Genomic DNA, 13,825 nt, shown 5'->3' with positions numbered 1-13,825 from the left:
GCCAGTGCTCACAGAGTGAAGATGGGGGGGTCACAGACCCCTGCAATCATTAGCAGGAAGTAACGTTGACCACAGAAGCTGACAGGAGAAGACAGAACGCACACTTCACCCAACCATCGCTCCAGTTCTAACATGATGTTCTGCAAGAACCGGACCACGATCCACCTTCTGGTTTCTGCAGCGCTCCTCCTCAGTCTGAATGCAGACAGTAAGTTACTTACAGTACTTTACTACATTTATACTACACTGTACTAGAGCTACTTCCTGTATCGAACATATGAGAAGGCTTTGCGTCGTTCTAATTCTGTAAAAATCTGCAACACTAATAAATTAAATTATTGAAGTCATTTAAACAGATTTATACAAACGTGAACCTGAAGAACCAACAGTTCAGCATCAAATCAGACGATAAAAAAATAACTTTGGTGTTAATAAAAAAGCTGTTTTATATTCATAGTATAAAATGTGTGTCATAGCTCATGTTTTATCTTAATTGTGTGTTTCAAACATTCAAGTTGATCACAGTTTGCAGCTACTTGATGGTTAGTAAAGTGACGGAGTTGAAGTGTTTGGGTTGAGGCCTCTGACTGAGACCGCGCTCAGTTTTCATGTTCCACATCCACTCGTCTGTTTTCACATGAAACCCAACGTGGTTCCTTATTCTGACTTTATTTTTGTAATTAAATTAGCTAAAAAAAAACATTATAAATGCCTTTAAATTTGTATTTATGCTTTTTCTATGGAAAACATTTACAGATATTTGATTTTATAAATACAAAACAGTAAATTAGCATTTGTCAGGTATCGACTGAGAGTTTTAAATCCTGAGTTTGGTCTGTAAATCATAATGCAAATAAAGAATCCATTTAAAAATGTATTTGCTGGGTTGCTGGGTTCTTAAACAAATGCTGTTTTGGTCCATTCCTCCATGCAGATCTTCTCCAGAGCTGTGATGTTTTTCAGGTTTTAACTCCCTCCACTGATTCTCTTTTTGGATTCAGGTCCAGAAACTGGTCAGAACACTCTAGAACTTAGAAATGTTTTTTTACATACCCACTCCTTTGTTGCCATGGCGATGCGTTTGGGATCCCTGTCCTGATGGAATATCAGGACATGTCACATCCTCAGTGTTCTCACAGATGGATGGAAGGAGGTTTCTGTCCAAAGGTTTCCTCCCATACATGGATCTATTCATCCTTTCATTCATACGGACCAGTCGTCCTTTCCCCTTTGCAGAAAACCAGACCCAAAACATGATGTTTCTACCCCCATGCTTCACAGTGGATGTGGTAAATGGCGCATACGTGTAAACCGCTTTTCTACCTTCCTCTGAGGCAGTGTTTTTCAACCTTTTATGAGCCACGGCACACTTTAACCTTGACAAAAATCCCGCGGCACACCAGCATCCAAAATAAAATAAAAAAAGCAAGCGCTCATAGTCTGTATTGAGCTACAGTCCCTCCACAAACTCACATGCTTTTTTGTGATAATTGTGGCAGAAAAAGCTGGAAGCTGCAGTTATTCTTTCTAAAAGATGAAATAAAAGTTAAGTTAGAAGATTTAAAAACTATTTTATTTGTGTTCGATGTTGTTTTAAGACGTTAAGAGGAGAAACTCATTGTACGCTATCACTTTAACCCAAGGCATCATGGGAGATGTAGTGATGCCAGACAGACTCTCTTCTCTGAGCTTCATGGTTTTGTTCACTTGTTCCACAGTCTGACACCGGATTTTGTTGAAAGCTACACCGCTAAAGACGAGCTTTAGCGGGTATTTTTGTTAGAACTGAGAGACTTTAGGAGCTAAATCAGAACAAGGAAGTGAAGAATTTAACCACTTCTGATTGGTCAGACTGATGACGTGTGATTAAGACTCCAAGAATGATTGGAGGAGACAGTTAAAGGGGCGGGACTATTCTGAAAACAACTGAAGCTGCAGCTAAATCGCGGTACCGACATTCTGATCAACATGTCTTTAATAGAATCAAATAAAGACAAAGAAAAAAGTATTTTATGATCTTTCATATTCCTAACTATTCAGTGTTTTATCAGGACCTGTCTGGATGAACAAAGAGCTGAAATCTTGGAGATGGAAAATGTTTTTAAATTAGTGGATGAGGGCAATTTCCCACGGCACACCAGTGAGCCGCGGCACACTGGTTGAAAAACACTGCTCTAAGGACCAAAGCGCTTTACAGTCACAGTCCCATTTACATTCACACACCGATGGCGACTCCGCTGCCGAACACTGGCGCCAACCTTTCAGGTGGGGTTCAGTGTCTTGCCCAAGGACACATGGATGAGCAAGGCGGGAATTGAAGCTGCAATCCTCCAATCAGAGGTCATCCGCCATACTGTTGCACCACGTCCGCCCCACGGGTATGATGTTCTTCCTCCTAGAATGTGGCGAGTGGTGCTTCAACCAGAGTTCCTATTGTAGATCGGTTCATTCCAGTCTTGTTCCAGCACTTCTCAACTCTATTTACTGCATCAAAGCAACAACATTGAGAAAAGAAATTCCTAAACATGCCTCCGAAAAAACCCAGTCTTGGAGGAATCAGAGGACATGAAGAAGATGCTTGATTTCGTTACTGGAGGAGATCAGAGCTATGAAGATTGTTCACAGACAAATTCTGGACGCGCTCAGAGAGGTGCTAGAGGAGCAGTGTTTCAACAGGATGGACATAATTGAAAAACGAATGGATGACCAAGACCACATCTCCAGATCTAACGACGGGATGCAGTGACCGCCGGGAACAGTGAGGAATCCGACGACCAGGAGACGAGCTCTGTGGAGAAACAGGTGGAGGAGTTCCTAAAGTCCAAAGGAATTTCTGTGGACACAAACAATGAGGAGATCTGCAGACCGCTCCCCAGGAGAAGACAGACCAGCAAACCAGCTATGCTCTTTAAGTTTGTCAGTCGGAAACACAAAGCAGCTTTATTAAAGCAAGTAAAAAATCTGATGGAAACCAACGTTTTCATGAATAAGGAACCTCACTGTAAGGAATGCCGACATCGGCAGAAGAGCACGTTATTGGAAAAAGCTGGGAAAAATTCAAAGAACCCGGGTGAAAGACTGTAAAATTTATGCCAAACTCTCAGGAGCATGCAAGTTTTGGAAAAATATTTACCCACTACAGTCTAAACAAGCGTTAATTGAAGATGCTGGTCTAACCAGATGAGGAGATGAACTCTACTATCCATGGCTTCTAGAAAATCAACACTTTTTCTTCAACAGTCACCTGCCAAAGCGGCTTTCAGAGAGATCTGAATGGTGAACAAACCGACCTTAAAATATTCAGTGATAATGACAACAACCTGCAAGACGTCAACCCTGATCAATTCTTTTGCACGGTTAATATGGACTGTAAATATAACCGCTTTGATTACTTTAAAAACTCTGTTAACCCAGAAGGAAAACTAGCGCTCTTGCCTCACAGCAAGAAGGCCCCCGGTTCAAGTTCCAGCTGGGGGACCTGAACTAGAACATCAATGGGGGGCCTTTCTGTGGGGAGTTTGGATGTTCTCCCTGTGCATGCGTGGGTTTTCTCCGACTTCCTCTCACCGTCCAAAAACATGCTTCATAGGTCAATTGGCAACTCTAAATTACAACTGCAAAGCTTGAAGTCAATCAGTCATTTTTACAATTTTGTCCCTGGTGTCCTTCGACAGCTCTTTGGTCACGTTTGAGAATTTGTAGTCTAAAATTATGCACATTTCTTTTGCTGGAAATACCCACATCAACAAAAAAAAAAACATTTTTTCCTCTTAAATTTTTTTTTTGGCTTTTTAAAGGTGAAAATAAAAACTATTACCATGTGCCTTTTAAAGATCTGATTCTTGTGGAGAATAAATGTGATTCTATACATGTATATAGATTACATATTTTTATCTCATAGTTTAAAATGTGCAGTGATGATAAAAAGGTTTTATTCTAAACATGAGTTATTAATATTTTTGTGTTTGTCTGCTTCCTTCTGTAGGTGAAGATGGTTGTTCTGATGAAGTTAGAGTTCCCCGTAACACAAAATATGAAGTTTTCCAAGGAGAAGAACTCAGAATTGGATGTCCTGTTGTTTTCTGCAGCCAAACACCACCAACAGTTTTTTGGTATAAAGTTGAGGAAGCTCAGATTCAGATCAACCCCAGCAGCAGCAGAGGAATTAAAATAGTCTGGGTACCAACTAATGAGTCTGTGGGAACCTCCTTTTTGGTTTTTGAAAAGATCCACAGAAATAATTCAGGTCTGTATCGATGTGGGATGAAAGGCACCGTTGGACATAGCATCAGAGTTCAAGTCTATGGTGAGTGTAACCAGAAGTTCACAGAATGACAGACTGTCATTCAGTCTTTGAGCTGCTGAGGCTAAACTTTCATTTTTTACAGGTCCAAACGGACCCAAAACCATCACGACAAAAACTACAAATCAAACACCTGAAGGTATCAGTGAATCTTGAAACAGATTTTATCTTTTGAAATGTTTCAGTTACGCAGAATAGATTGCTTTTATTTTTCATTGTTTACTCAAATCCAAGAACAGCTGTCTTCATAGTACGCAGTCAGCACAGACAAATAAATAGAATAAAAAGGAGATTGAAATAATTGTCATCATCAATTAGAATCCTAATGTGGCTCTGATGTCATCACTGAAACGAATGTTTGGAATTAAGCTGAGAAAACTTTTTTTCCTTATTATCAACCTCAGCGGCAGAAAGTTATAAAACATTTATCTGAATGAAGGACTTCTCTCACAGATCTTTGAGAACGTCCTTAGAAATGATCGAAACCTATAAAAAAAGATGTTTGCTTCCTTAAAATTAGACCTACTTAAATCTGCTTAGCATATATTTAGATAAATATGTTCATGAGTTCAGAGAATCCACAGAAGATTTCAGATCTGAAGTTCACCAGCTCAGATGAAGCTTTTACTCTGACAATTTCAGGAAACAACCACTTCCTGTCTATAAAGGCCTTGTTGTTTAAATGAAACTCAGGATGAAGCGCCTAGATGAGGGGGGTCTGCAACCTGAGGCCCCGTGTGAATCCTTGACCCCTCCCTTGTGGCTCTCTGATTAAAGAAAAGCTTTTACTTTTATGAAGTGACTGTAATGTAAAAAGCAAGAAAGTTATAAAAAATGTAAACTTTATAATTGATTTACAGACGGCAAAAAGCAAAAACTTATTTTTCTTCGACCAAAGAGCCAAACTGGATCTTTAATTCAGAAACTGACCTGGATCTGATTTTCAGAAAACCCAGAACTTTCTACGGTCACAACTAGGAACGGACCTTTGACTGAACCCGGTAACTAAACACCTTCAGGTTCACTCTAAACTCTGAATAATCATGTCAGACGCTGATTTAATTGTGAAAAGCTCAGATCTGGCTTCCTGTCTTCCAGCGTGTTTGGACCTTTGCTGTCAGAACTTTTCTAAGTTTCTAAGAAGTTAATATGAAAGTTGGAATGTGATGCTGATTTACAGCCTCAAAGTGGAGAAACTTCTCATCAAAAGGCAGCAAACTCATTGGTTTTGTTTAAAAAAATAATATAAGAAAATTAACTTAGGAACATTGACAGGATTTGGATTTGCATTTATGTCATTCCTTTTATTTAAACTTTAAACTATTTATTTGTTTAAAAATGTTGATAAGCACAGAATCCACAAGCGATTTCATGATTTTTTTTTTGCTGATCTGCTGAGTGACAGAAAACAAAATCTTTAATTCAGAAACTGACCTGGATCTGATTTTCAGAAAACCCAGAACTTTCTACGGTCACAACTTGGAACAGACCTTTGACTGAACCCGGTAACTAAACACCTTCAGGTTCACTCTAAACTCTGAATAATCATGTCAGACACTGCTTTAATTGTGAAAAGCTCAGATCTGGTTTCCTGTCTTCCAGCGTGTTCGGACCTTTGCTGTCAGAACTTTTACAGAACCTTGGGGGTTCTGGCATTTTTCCTCGTCCTGACAGCGGTTTGTTTCACATCAAAGCGATGTTATAAAGGTGAGAGTGTTTTTACCGACAGGTGACCGGTGTGTTTGTGGATTTCTGAAAAGGTCTCATTTTGTGTCGACTGTGCAGGAAGATCCAGAACCAGAACCGATCCATCTCTGCAGATGTTCTAGAAGTTCTCTGATAGAATCCTCACTCATGCAAACATTTTATTAAAGTGCTTCAGTTCTGCAGTTTCCCACCATGCATTGCTGCATTCCTTCCTTTTCCTTCTGTGTTCTAATGTCATTTGATGTTACAGTCACTGATTAAAATGATGTGATTTCAAAATAAAAGTTTGATCCTCGTGATCCAGCTGCCAATCAAAACATCTCCCTAAAATATTCACACATTTGAGCTTTCATATAATAAAAAAAAACTTTTATAACAAATATTAGAATGTCATAAATAACAAATGAAATTTATATCTAAAAAAACTTTAGACATTTATTATTTTTGGTATAAAATTGTAGTTTTTAACATAAGAGTGAATTGTAAACCCCTCCCTTCTGACACCAGCCTGTAATGTTTAAAACAACTGAAAGTTGCTTTCGTACAAGGAAAATTCAAACTTTGTTGAGTCGTCATGGTTACGTCGGCATCATCTGGGAGGTTCACATTCGTAGAACCTCCTCAAGAGGAGGTGGCAGACCTTCATGGAGGTGAGACCTTCCTCCAAAATCTCCATCCACCACCAGGAGAGAAGATCAAACCCCACAAATCAGCTTTCAGCTCAAAACTCACAGGTTCTCCTACAGACTGACTGCAAAGAGCTGCAGGGGTTTTCTACCAATCAGAACATTTCCTACTCTATGCCAGTGCTCACAGAGTGAAGATGGGGGGGTCACAGACCCCTGCAATCATTAGCAGGAAGTAACGTTGACCACAGAAGCTGACAGGAGAAGACAGAACGCACACTTCACCCAACCATCGCTCCAGTTCTAACATGATGTTCTGCAAGAACCGGACCATGATCCACCTTCTGGTTTCTGCAGCGCTCCTCCTCAGTCTGAATGCAGACAGTAAGTTACTTACAGTACTTTACTACATTTATACTACACTGTACTAGAGCTACTTCCTGTATGGAACATATGAGAAGGCTTTGCGTCGTTCTAATTCTGTAAAAATCTGCAACACTAATAAATTAAATTATTGAAGTCATTTAAACAGATTTATACAAACGTGAACCTGAAGAACCAACAGTTCAGCATCAAATCAGACGATAAAAAAATAACTTTGGTGTTAATAAAAAAGCTGTTTTATATTCATAGTATAAAATGTGTGTCATAGCTCATGTTTTATCTTAATTGTGTGTTTCAAACATTCAAGTTGATCACAGTTTGCAGCTACTTGATGGTTAGTAAAGTGACGGAGTTGAAGTGTTTGGGTTGAGGCCTCTGACTGAGACCGCGCTCAGTTTTCATGTTCCACATCCACTCGTCTGTTTTCACATGAAACCCAACGTGGTTCCTTTTTCTGACTTTATTTTTGTAATTAAATTAGCTAAAAAAAAACATTATAAATGCCTTTAAATTTGTATTTATGCTTTTTCTATGGAAAACATTTACAGATATTTGATTCTATAAATACAAACAGTAAATTAGCATTTGTCAGGTATCGACTGAGAGTTTTAAATCCTGAGTTTGGTCTGTAAATCATAATGCAAATAAAGAATCCATTTAAAAATGTATTTGCTGGGTTGCTGGGTTCTTAAACAAATGCTGTTTTGGTCCATTCCTCCATGCAGATCTTCTCCAGAGCTGTGATGTTTTTCAGGTTTTAACTCCCTCCACTGATTCTCTTTTTGGATTCAGGTCCAGAAACTGGTCAGAACACTCTAGAACTTAGAAATACCTTTTTACATACCCACTCCTTTGTTGCCATGGCGATGTGTTTGGGATCCCTGTCCTGATGGAAGATCCGGACCTGCCTCATCCTCAATGTTCTCACAGACGGATGGAAGGAAGTTTCTGTCCAAAGGTTTCCTCCTATACATGGATCTATTCATCCTTTCATTCATACGGACCAGTCGTCCTTTCCCCTTTGCAGAAAACCAGACCCAAACCATGATGTTTCTACCCCCATGCTTCACAGTGGATGTGGTAAATGGCGCATACGTGTAAACCGCTTTTCTACCTTCCTCTGAGGCAGTGTTTTTCAACCTTTTATGAGCCACGGCTCACTTTAACCTTGACAAAAATCCCGCGGCACACCAGCATCCAAAATAAAATAAAAAAAAGCAAGCGCTCATAGTCTGTATTGAGCTACAGTCCCTCCACAAACTCACATGCTTTTTTGTGATAATTGTGGCAGAAAAAGCTGGAAGCTGCAGTTATTCTTTCTAAAAGATGAAATAAAAGTTAAGTTAGAAGATTTAAAAACTATTTTATTTGTGTTCGATGTTGTTTTAAGACGTTAAGAGGAGAAACTCATTGTACGCTATCACTTTAACCCAAGGCATCATGGGAGATGTAGTGATGTCAGACAGACTCTCGTCTCTGAGCTTCATTGTTTTGTTCAATTGTTCCACAGTCTGACACCGGATTTTGTTGAAAGCTACACCGCTAAAGACGAGCTTTAGCTGGTATTTTTGTTGGAACTGAGAGACTTTAGGAGCTAAATCAGAACAAGGAAGTGAAGAATTTAACCACTTCTGATTGGTCAGACTGATGACGTGTGATTAAGACTCCTAGAATGATTGGAGGAGACAGTTAAAGGGGCGGGACTTTTCCAAAAACAGAGCTTAGGGAAAGGCTAAATCGCGGTGCCCTCATTCTAATCATATTGTCTTTAATAGAATCAATTAAAGACAAAGAAAAAAGTATTATATGATCTTTCATATTTCTAACTACTCAGTGTTTTATCAGGGTTTGCTTTGATGAACAAAGAGCTGATATACTGGAGATGGAAAATGTTTGTAGATCAGTTAATGAGGGCAATTTCCCAACGGCACACTAGTGAGCCGCGGCACACTGATCAAAAAACACTGATCTAAGGACCAAAGCGCTTTACAGTCACAGTCCCATTTACATTCACACTCCAACGGCGACTGTGCTGCCGAACACTGGCGCCAACCTTTCAGGTGGGGTTCAGTGTCTTGTCCACGGACACATGGTTGAGCAAGGCGGGAATTGAGGCTGCAATCCTCCAATCAGAGGTCATCCGCCATACTGCTGCACTATGGCTGCCCCATGGGTATGATGTTCTTCCTCCTAGAATGTGGCGAGTGGTGCTTCAACCAGAGTTCCTATTGTAGATCGGTTCATTCCAGTCTTGTTCCAGCCTTTCTCAACTCTATTTACTGCATCAAAGCAATAACATCGAGAAAAGAAATTCCTAAATATGCCTCCAAAAAAACCCAGTCTCGGAGGAATCCGAGGACATGAAGAAGATGCTTGATTTTGTTACTGGAGGAGATCAGAGCTATGAAGATTGTTCACAGACAAATTCTGGACGCGCTCAGAGAGGTGCTAGAGGAGCAGTGTTTCAACAGGATGGACATAATTGAAAAACGAATGGATGACCAAGACCACATCTCCAGATCTAACGACGGGATACAGAGAGGAATCCGACGACCAGGAGACGAGTTCTGTGGAGAAACAAGTGGAGGAGTTCCTAAAGTCCATAGGAATTTCTGTGGACACAAACAATGTGGAGATCTGCAGACCGCTCCCCAGGAGAAGAGACACCGACAAACCAGCTATGCTCTTTAAGTTTGACAGTCGGAAACACAAAGCAGCTTTATTAAAGCAAAGAAGAAATCCGAAGGAAACCAAGGTTTTTATGAATGAGAACCTCACTGTAAGGAATGCAGACATCGGCAGAAGAGCACGTTATTGGAAAAAGCTGGGAAAAATTCAAAGAACCCGGGTGAAAGACTGTAAAATTTATGCCAAACTCTCAGGAGCATGCAAGTTTTGGAAAAATATTTACCCACTGCAGTCTGAACAAGAGATATGTAAAGATGCTGGTCTAACGAGATGAGCTCTATTATCCATGGCTTCTAGAAAAAACACTTTTTCTTCAACATTCACCTGCCAAAGCGGCTTTCAGAGAGATCTGAATGGTGAACAAACCGACCTTAAAATATTCAGTGATGATGACAACAACCTGCAAGACATCAACCCTGATCAATTCTTTTCCACTGTTAATATGGACTGTAAATATTACAGCATTGATGACTCTAAAAACTCTGTAACCCAGAAGGAAAACTAGCGCTCTTGCCTCACAGCAAGAAAGCCTCCGGTTCAAGTTCCAGCTGGGGGACCTGAACTAGAACATCAATGGGGGGCCTTTCTGTGTGGAGTTTGCATGTTCTCCCCGTGCATGCGTGGGTTTTCACCGGCTTCCTCTCACCGTCCAAAATCATGGTTCATAGGTCAATTGGCAACTGTAAATTACAACTGCAAAGCTTAAAATCAATCAATCAGTCATTTTTACAATTTTGTCCCTGGTGTCCTTCGACAGCTCTTTGGTCATGTTGGAGAATTTGTAGTCTAAAATTATGTATATTTCTTTTGCTGAAAATACCAACATCAACAAAAAAAACATTTTTTCCTCTCATTTTTGGTTGTTTAGGTTTTATCCTAAACATGAGTTATTACTATTTTTGTGTTTGTCTGCTTCCTTCTGTAGGAGAAGATGGTTGTTCTGGTGAAGTTAGAGTTCCCCGTAACACAAAATATGACGTTTTCCAAGGAGAAGAACTCAGGATTGGATGTCCTGTTGTTTTCTGCAGCCAAACACCACCAACAGTTGTTTGGTATAAAGTTGATGAAGCTCAGATTCAGATCAACCCCAGCAGCAGCAGAGGAATTAAAATAGTCTGGGAACAGACTAATGAGTCTGTGGGAACCTCCTTTTTGGTTTTTGAAAGGATCCACAGAAATAATTCAGGTCTGTATCAATGTGCAATGAAAGGCACCATTGGACATCACATCAGAGTTCAAGTCTATGGTGAGTCTGACCAGAAGTTCATAAATGTTCTTGTCATTCAGTCTTTGAGCTGCTAAACTCTCATTTTTAACAGGACAAAATGAAACCATCACAACAAAAACTACAAATAAAACAGAAGATATTAGCGAATCTTGAAAGAGATTTTATCTTTTGAAAAGTTTCAGTTACTTAGAATAGATCACCTTTATTTTACATTGTTTACTGAAATTCAGGAACAGCTGTCTTTATGGTACGCAGTCAGTACAGAAAAATAAATAGAATAAAGAGGAGATTAACATAATTGTCATTAACAAATAGAATCCTAATGTGGCTCTGATGTCATCACTGAAACGAATGTTTGGTATTAAGCTGACAAAACTTTCTTATCATCAACCTCAGCAGCAGAAAGTTAAAAAACATTTATTTGAATGAAGGACTTTTCTCACAGATCTTTGAAAACGTCCTTAGAACTGAGGGAAATCTTAAAAAAACATGTTTCCCTAAATTTAGACCTCCTTAACTCTGCTAAGTATGCATTTGGAGTCCAGAGAATCCACAGGGGATTTCATATCTGATGTTCACCAGCTCAGATGAAGCTTTTACTCTGACAATTTTCAGGAAACAGTCACTTCCTGCCTTTAATGGCCTTGTTGTTTAAATGAAACTCAGGATGAAGCGCCTAGATGAGGGGGGTCTGCAACCTGAAGCCCCGTGTGAATCCTTGACCCCTCCCTTGTGGCTCTCTGATTAAAGAAAAGCTTTTACTTTTATGAAGTGACTGTAATGTAAAAAGTAAAAAAGTTATAAAAAATGTAAACTTTATAATTGATTCACAGACGGCAAAATTAAAAAACGTATTTTTCTTCAACTAAAGAGCCAAACTGGATCTTTAATTTAGAAACTGACCTGGATCTGATTTTCAGAAAACCCAGAACTTTCTACGGTCACAACTAGGAACGGACCTTTGTCTGAACCCGGTAACTAAACACCTTCAGGTTCACTCTAAACTCTCTGAATAATCATGTCAGACGCTGCTTTAATTGTGAAAAGCTCAGATCTGGTTTCCTGTCTTCCAGCATGTTTGGACCTTTGCTGTCAGAACTTTTATAGAACCTTGGGGGTTCTGGCATTTTTCCTCGTCCTGACAGCGGTTTGTTTCACATCAAAGCGATGTTATAAAGGTGAGAGTGTTTTTACCGACAGGTGACCGGTGTGTTTGTGGATTTCTGAAAAGGTCTCATTTTGTGCCGACTGTGCAGGACGATCCAGAACCAGAACCAGAGCCGATCCATCTCTGCAGATGTTCTAGAGGTTTTCTGATAAAAACATCACTCATGCAAACATTTTCAGTGCTTCATTTCTGCAGTTTCCCACCATGCATTGCTGCATTCCTTCCTTTTAATTCTGTGTTCTAATATCATTTGATGTTACAGTCACTGATTAAAACAATATGATTTCAAAATAAAAGTTTGACCCTCGTGATCCAGCTGCCAATCAAAACATCTCCCTAAAATATTCACACATTTGAACTTTCACATAATAAAAAACTCTTAAGCCATTTTAGAATGTCATAAATAACAGATTATATATATATATATATGTAACCCTCTCCGTGCAGGATCCACACCTCTCTACCCCGAAGACTCTGCGTTGTTGAGTAGTCAAGAACTCCAAATACGGTGTCCCGCGAGGGATAAAATAGAAAACAAACCTGAACCCAGAGAGCTCATGCACCACAATAGCACCCCCTGCTGACTCATTTAGGCTACTGCTTTACATCAACCTTTTCTTTACGAGATGGCGTCACAGCCATCGGATCAAATGAAATAAGACAAATAAAACACCAATGGAGGACACTCTAAGAAATGAAACACCCAGAACCATAGACGATAGTCCAGTATAGAACCATGTAAAGGTTTTTAGTATTTTACTTTCAGTCAAGGTGAGTCATACAGCTTTACTAGACTACATGTGTGTAGCTGCCTTTCTTGCTTTGGCCCTTTGCCAGACCAGCCATCCTCGTATCTTCTGTTGAATGTTCTCTGTCTCCATAGTTCGAGTGTCATAGGAAAGTTTCTTGGGGGGATGTCGATTTCTTGGTACGTTCCTCCTTGGACCACTGGATGCTGGCGGCAGGTTATTTCCCCAGACGATAACTTGTTCCTCTGCTTCTTCCTCCTCCACCTCTTGCCCCCCTTCTTGTTCTACCCCCTGTCTTTTCACTTCATTGGGCCGTTCCCTCATGTCCTCTACGTCCTCCATCTCGTCCACTTCAGTGGTTGGTTCTGGCTCCTTGCTTGTCGCCTCATTAGTTGGTTTCATGGGGAAAAACATGCACTGCGTAAGCAGATTTCGGTGGACCACTCTTTCTGTCTCGCCATTTTCTGATCGCACCACATACACAGGAATGCTGGGCTGCTTCTTTATTACAGTGTATGGCTGGGGCTCCCATTTGTCTCTTAGTTTCTGTCGTCCATCCACATGGCACACTTTAACAAGAACTCTGTCGCCTGGCAAAAAGACTTGGTCCGTTGCCCTCTGGTCATAGTATTTTTTTTGTCGACCCTTGGCATGGCGAGAGGTCTGATTAGCCTGGGTATATGCCTGTAACAGACAGTCATGCAGAGTCTGGACATACTCACTATATTCACTTGTCTCATTGGTGGTCTGGAACCCAAAGATCAGATCAACAGGGAGTCTGGGATGCCGGCCAAACATTAGGTAGTATGGTGTGTACCCAGTAGAGTCATGTCGTGTGCAATTGTAGGCATGCGTCATTGCATCCAAATACTCGTGCCACCTTGGTTTCAGGTGAGGCTCTAATGTCCCAAGCATGTCCATGAGAGTGCGGTTGAACCTTTCCGTGACGCCATTGCCCTGAGGGTGGTAGGG

The sequence above is a fragment of the Oryzias latipes genome, chromosome 2 (assembly GCF_002234675.1).
Source record: "Oryzias latipes chromosome 2, ASM223467v1".
Taxonomy (NCBI): Eukaryota; Metazoa; Chordata; class Actinopteri; order Beloniformes; family Adrianichthyidae; genus Oryzias; species Oryzias latipes.
The sequence above is the reverse complement of the archived record's forward strand: the minus strand, read 5'-3'. Positions refer to the sequence as shown.